The sequence below is a fragment of the Podarcis erhardii genome (genome assembly GCF_964252035.2).
Source record: "Podarcis erhardii genome assembly, chromosome: 5".
Lineage (NCBI taxonomy): Eukaryota > Metazoa > Chordata > Lepidosauria > Squamata > Lacertidae > Podarcis > Podarcis erhardii.
The window spans coordinates 18,963,246-18,970,733 of NC_138509.1; the positions used below are offsets into that span (position 1 = coordinate 18,963,246).

Consider the following 7,488-nt stretch of genomic DNA (forward strand, 5'->3'; position numbering starts at 1 on the left):
CTTTTGGACCAAGGGCTACATTCACTCTTGACCATCCCTCTTTGAGCTACATGCCACCAGTGGGTGTTACCAAAAATGCACATGGCCACCCCACATTAGCATGTGCTCATTCTTCCTCTGATCCATGCAAATTAGGAGTAGGTTATAGTTGCCTCCCAGCTCATCAGATGATTGCTCCGATGATCAGGGAGGGGATAATTTGCATCTCTATTAGAGTCCTGGCGTGGGTTGAGAGGTTTCTCTAAGCGCCTCAGGGCTGTGTCTAATTTTTTTTAAAGTACATTTTCCTGCTGCAGACCAAATACTAGGATCTTTGGGGTTCAGGGGGAAAATTGTACCGGAGGCGGGGGTTATATCAGTCCCCTCAGCCAGGGTTAGCCACTTCTCAGTGAGACCCTAACAGTAGGAGCTGAAGCGTACTGCTACCCAGAAGTCTATGCCAATGTCCTTTGTGTGTTTGGGATGTGTGTGTGTATTACATTTTAATCAGCCCCACTGGAATGTCATTTCATAGGCTTAGCCCTTGCCTGCTTTAGTTGCTTAGCAGGATCAGTGCCCATCTGGGACATCATATCCATGATTTGCATTGTTTCAAGCCATGTCTCTGCCCAATAAGGAACAAATCCCAGGAACTCTGCTTTGGCGTGCTGTTACAACACTAAGACATTATACTAAGGGACACATTTTGCTCTTTTCACAAGCAACACTGTTGGCATCCATACAGGAGGACAATTTACTTATTTATTTCACATCTTTTTAGGCACCTAGGCAGCAAGATATTGAACTGGCTTATAAAAAAGAGAGATTCTATTACATAAAGCAAAATATAAAAACCTAATAAATACAAATTTCAGAGATAGTCACACTACTGGTTGTAGACAAATCAACAACAATACTAGGCTAGCCAAAGGGGGGGGGACAAAAGTGCAGCTATTGTGTGAATTTTTAGGGGAGGAATTCCCTTTGGGAGAATGACAAACAAACCTAACTCCAAACCTCCTCCCAAGGGGATAATGCAGTTGCCATGGCATAATTTGATGCAGAAACATGAGGAAAACAAAATATGTGTTAGACATGGAAGCACAGAAAGGAATGTGGATGACACAAGAGAGATGCTCCATAAGGAATGCAAACCCAAAACAATTTGTAGAAAAGCCAGCTCCCCAAGGAGTCATATTCACTTCATGACCAAGAAACAAAACTGACAGTGGAGGTATATAAGCCTGGGCTAGACTGGTTTCCAAGAAGTTCTATGGAACAAAGAAGGTGGGCTGAATTCTGGGATGTGGGGGGTGAAACTCTGCTCCTCGGACAGGTTATTATGGCCACCACGTGAACTTATTTTCTCTAGTCTAAGTGAATGGATGTAAGAGAGTACTTGAAAGTCATATCTGCCCTTCACCCCTGAGAAGTGGCCCAGACTCTGCCAACCGTGTCTCTATACGCATTGCAACAGTCCCCACAACATATAGACCCTCCACACCCATGTGCATATCCCATCACAATTATGGGCATTTGAGTAGCTGTGCAGAAAAATGGGGCTGTTCAGCCTTAGTTTTGTAAAATGGGAATAACCACAACATATGAGGAATAACAACCTGAAGATGATTATTGGAGAGGATTGCCATAACGATTATGAAATATTTACTACACCTTTGTAGGTCTACACATGACATGATTGTTGCCTCCATAGCTACTCCTGTGCTGCTCCTGGTAACAAATATTGATTGAATATATTTATGTCCTAACCTTTCTTCCATGAAACTCAAGGTACTCTGCATAGGGTTACCACGGTAATCTTTAGTCCAGGCACTGATGACCATCCTTAGGGCTCGTCCACACTTCACTTTTCCCACACCTAGGAAGCCCTTGGACTTGTTCATGCCTTCAAACTGTTCCCTGGAAACTGCATTGTTCTACCCGTGTAGTTAGAGCTGATTGCCAGGTCATGAAGCACACTGGTGGTTTGCCATCAACTCAGCCTGGTATCATCAGCACAATATGTCATCAATCACCATGCAACCCACTGTGACCACATGGGCAGAATATATGTTACCATGAGCCTCGTGGGAGCAGCCAAAGGAGGAGCATCAACCAGGTAACATGTAAAGGCAGTCTTAAGAGACAGAATGGACTATAAATCAGAGCTAATAAATTTTATCTCTTGTAATTTGCTAGAGGCTTCCCTCTCCAGTTCATAATTTCACAGTGTCTAAATTTAATAAAATTAAAAATTTGGACATCTCTTGGTCTTTAATCATGCATATTCTATTATAACTTCTACCCCTCTGAGGCCTCACTTGGATGTTTTCCCACTGTATCCATCCTCTTTCTCCCTCCCTTCTTTTCTTTCCCAGGTTGCTGAATCACTGGACTTTTTCATGATTACATTAAAATCATATGTCAAACCTCTTGATTGAAAAAGTCATCTGGGTTATAAAACTATGGTATGGTGCCAAAAATATGAGAAATGTATAACTTCCTCTGTTGCCTTTCACCAAGGATGTGTGTGGAAAGCATTTTTCTTAGGACTCACTCATATTTGGAAGTGTGTGTGTGTGTGTGTGTGTGTGTGTGTAAAGAGAAAGAGAAGGAATGAGATTGAGAAAGAGGTGGTTTTCGTTTTCACCCAGGTGTATTTCAGGAATAAAATGGATGTGGGACCTGCAAAGCAACCAGATTACCTTCTTTGTAGGCTTCAGTGTAGCTTGGTAGCTGAAGATGCTAGTTTTAATTGGCCATTGACAGTCAGTGGCTTCAGTGCCAATTGCTTGGGTAGGGGCTGCAGATGGAGGCTAATGGAAAGAGTTGTCCAGTTCTAATCAGACTGGAGAAGAGAGAAGAGAAGAAGAGAAGAGAGAAGAGAGAAGAAACCCAGATTGCTTCCCAGGGAGACTAATTGTGTTGCAAGACTAGTTTTACCTGAATGGGTGCATCCCTGGTCATCTCAGATATGTATAAACAAACAGATATAGTAAAAATGTCTCAAGTTTCCATAATCTCTCCTCACAGGGAAAGCAGATCCCGGGATTTCACACCAGTTAAATGAGAACATGAAATAATACTGTAATGAAAATGCTGTTGTCTATTGTCAGGTGCAGAGATATGTTTAGGCAGTTGTCTGGCTAATAGCTAAATATGCTTTATTAATGCACACTGATGGCTAGAAGTAAGTTGCTTAAATGTGCATTAATAGCTATGGGGGCTAATGGCTACTAGCTAGAGAAAACTGTAACTCGCTCCACCTCCATGGGGGTTTGGGCACTGGAAGGCAGTCACCAAAGGAGACAGAAGCCAAAATTATTTCAGCTGACGGCAGGATTCCTAGTGCATGCTGTTTGCTTTTGGAGGGCTGATGCTGTTTTAAAGACTAGCATTGTCAAGCTAGGTGTCTGCCTGCTCCTTCAGTTCAACTTGCATGTTTGTAAATAAACATATTACAATAACACCCACTGGCACAGCTCTTTAGTACTGTGTAGCAAAAGGATCCGCACAAAGCAGCTACAATAGGTTGGTTATTATGTTTTATATGGTAGCAAATTCCTGAATGGCAGGGAAATGTGACCTCCCAGAGTTCAAAAAGAATTTGGCACACAAAAGTCCATTCTGGAGCTTCTTAATGAACTCCCAAGTTTATTGGAGGTTTCCTTGAGAAGTGAAGTGCGGCTCTTGTATATGCCTGGCACACACTCAGAAGGCTTTCCCCCATTCCAAATTATAGCAGACCGTACAAAAATGCAGACACTGCTGCATATTGTGCTGCTAGCTAAATTAAAACAGGATTCATATCCGATATACTGCATCAATACTAGAAGTTTTCCCTCCATTTTCTTTCCATTTCCTGCCACAATATAGTTTTCCTTCCTTCCTTCCTTCCATCCATTTCCTCCCTCCTTCCCAGGAAGAGCATCAGGACCACTGACTGACAAGGGAACCAAGGGCCACAGAGAGGTCTTCCCTTCCAGGAATAACATTATGGCAAGGGGGAGATGAGGTTGGCCTCACTTACATTATGATTATGATTTGGATTTCTTGCCTGCCCTTTACCATAAGATGATAGGGGATTTTACAATATAAGAAATCACTTCTGTCTTGACTTCCATCAAAGGTCACAGCAGAGAAGATAGCAGCCTTCCAAACTAAGTTGAAGCTTAGCTTGGTGGTAAAACTACTGAACACATTCTTGAAAATCTTGGTTTGGAATCTTTGCTTCCATTGTATCACCTTTACTCCTTCCTTGGCTCCTTATTTGCAATACCAGATTAATCAGAGTAATCCTTCTTTGCACAACACTTGGATCTGCTGGAGAAATGGTGTCATAAAGACTTTGCTGCTGTTTCATTTATTTAAAGTTTTGCTTCTAGGATGTAGTGCAAGGAGAGAGGGTTAGAATGGCAGATGTACCGTATTTCTTTGAGGCTGAAAATACATTTTACTTTTATACAAAGTGTTGGCATTAAAAGAATGGGATTTCTGAGCCCTTCTTCCAGTTGCATCACCTGACTGTGTCAGCTGATGACCCAGTTTTTCTTCTCATAATCAACACAACAGCTTTTTGTCTTGTAGTTTGCCAGTGTGAGTTCTCTCCTCATACAATACATACTAGTAAGAGACTGAAAAGCAATCATTCTGCCAGCTAATATTGTTTTTAATCCATGCCTGCTTGTTCCATATAATTTATTCTTATACATAATAATCCCTGCCTCTAAATATAAGGTTTGTCCTGTTTGCCTCAAACATTTGGTAAATAAATACCATATTTTTCGCCCTATAGGACGCACTTTTTTCCCCTCCAAAAATGAAGGGGAAATGTGGGTGCGTCCTATGGGGTGAATACAGGCTTTCGCTGAAGCCTGCGCAACCCTCCGGAGCCCGGCGCCAAGCCGCACCGGCCTCCGGAGGGTCGCGCAGAGCTGCCTGCATTAGGAAGCCTCAGCGCGCCCAGGATTCGCACAGCTGTCCACAAGCCTGGGGAGAGTGGCTCCCTAGGCTTGCGGATAGCAGGCTCTTCTGGGGGCTGGGGTCGGGGGAAGCTTGGACTTCCCCTGCGCCAGCCCCGTGCCTGGGGGGGAAATAAATTTTTTTTCTTTATTTCCACCCCCCAAAAACTAGGTGCGTCCTATAGGGCTGTGCGTCCTATGGGGCGAAAAATGCAGTATCTTTTCCCCCAGGCTTTCTTGGACCCATAAGATGGAACTCTGATAATACTGAATTTCTGTTTTTATAGTAGTGTTTTACTGGTTTTTATGTTGCATCTCTGTTTTTCTGAAGACATGCTATTGTTTTTAAGTGAACACCACTTACTGGGGATAATAAGCAAGAGAAAGCTATTGCCCTCATATTCTGTTTATGAACTTCCCATAGGCATGTGGTTGAACATTGTGAGAGAACAGAACACTAGACTAGAGGAGCTTTTGGGCTGGTCCATCAGGACTTTATTTTATGTTCTTATATTTGCTAAGGAAAAATTCCGGGGTGAGAGACTACTCAACAGCCCAGCTCGTCGGGGTCCAAGTCCCCCGCAGGTCCATGTGGTCAGTAAAAAAAGGAAGTTCCAGCCAAGCAATTTGGAGCAAAACAGCAGTCAGTAGACCATTATCTTTATTGTTGCACAACAGGTCCCCACAGGAGTAAGAACCCCAAGCATGGGGTGACATTGGCTTTTAAAACTTCCCACAATCACCCAGAATACAGTTAGTGCAGCATCATTGATACATCATCTTTGCATCACTGACATGTCACAAAAGGGGAGGGGTAGACAGGGGTTACACTAGTTCAGCCTTGGCAAACATGTCCAGACAAGTCTCTTAACACCTCTCAAGTACCTATCACAAAAAAAACAATAGAACTATTTACATATCCTTGTCCTGTGGCAAGTCCGGGGATGATCTCTTGGGATTTTATGGTCAGCGATCAGCTCGGAGATTGCCACCCTTGGGCACTCCCTGGGTGGGGTGTTGTGGATGGATTATGGTGGGAGAGAAAGGTAAAGGAGTCCTTTTCTCTAAGGCTAAAATGGTGTTGGAGTGAAGAGAATCGGTCAAAATACTGATTTTATATGAATTTATACAGCACGGTATCTTCCCTGAGCTGTCAAGTTGAAAGGATACATTCAGGCATAATATTTATAACATTGTAATATCTTTAAAGATGTGCCCCCTGTCATTTCTGTAGCACACTTAAGAGCAAACCTTTCTACTTTGCTGAAATTGCCTTCACTAGCCCCTAAGATCTAGCCCCCTGTGCAGAAGAGCTATCAGCAAATGGAGGTCAGAAATGGGCATCATCTCCACACACACATTCACTCATGGATCCATGCATTATTTCCAAAATGTCACCTCAACAAAACAATAGTTACCAAGCTTATGGATACTGGAGTAAAATGTAATGTCTGGAAGACTCTGGAAGACAAAGAACAATATGGATGTGCTCTAAGGATACTTCTGGCACACTAGGGAGGCACAAAAACACATACACACAGCTTGTCCTGATCCAAGTCACTGATGAAGTCACAGAGTGTTCTTGGAGCTCCACGCAGGATAGTGGTCTGTTATATACAGCTTGTATCTGTTGTCTGCCTTTATTAATCATTTCCTTCATTTTTTCATATCTGGCACCAGTTAGTACCTAAACATATCAATAAAAGATTTGGTATGACAATTAAAAGCCTTTTTGTGTAAATGTAAATTAATTCAGTAGTGAATTAAAGATATTTTAATACATCCTAAGTTTTGATAGGTTATAACCTACTTCTTCAAGTGCAGCAATGGAATTACAGCAGTACAATGGAGTTAGCAGAATGTTGGCTGTCAACATTCTGACTTTTTAAAGGGAGAATAACCCTATACAACACGTAGCATAGGGAATAATGTGAAATGTTTGAAACAGTGCTGAAAAACATAAGATCCCATAATCTCCCCCTTTTTAACATCTGTTTAACACAGTCAAAAGTTTGAACGCAGTCTCAGCCTACCATCTCAGCTTCCATCTGCCCATCAGAATTGATGTTTTAAAAGTTTCAAATGTTGCAACCTTCCCTCATAGGAAAGTTGCTCTGGCACCTTGATCATTTTGGTTGCCTTTTTCCAGGACCTACAGTATACTTCTTGAGGTGTGGTGACCCAAACTGTACACTGTAGTAGAGTTGTCTCAGTCTGGGGGGTTGTCTATGTGCTTTTAAAAAATAGTTTGTTTCTCTAAGCATTATTTGCAATGTTTATGTGTGTTGCACAGGAAGAAGCACTGCTAAGTCCTGTCCATTTGTAAAAGGATTGATTGGCTTGGCTGTGGAAAATCCATCTGCAAAGATGTATTAACATGTGCCTGGTAAACAGTGGAAAAACACTGGCTAGGATCAGAGCGCTCCAGGCAAGCACCCAGAGTCTCTCAAAGCTGACAGGGTTCTCCATTCCTCCAGTTGAAGGCTTCATCTTGCATAAGCTTTCACAACAAAATATTACTTATGCTAAAATCCTTAATGTGAGATGC

General features: G+C 42.3%; 1 long non-coding RNA gene across 1 annotated transcript; it reads right to left on the reverse strand.

Annotated features, from left to right (window-relative positions):
* Positions 1-5,566: 5,566 nt before the first annotated feature.
* LOC309343189 lies at positions 5,567-6,808 on the reverse strand. The gene is made up of 2 exons (XR_014157167.1): positions 6,751-6,808; positions 5,567-6,627 (listed from the first exon to the last, which is right to left on the reverse strand). It is a non-coding gene; the product is annotated as an uncharacterized lncRNA (long non-coding RNA).
* Positions 6,809-7,488: the final 680 nt, after the last annotated feature.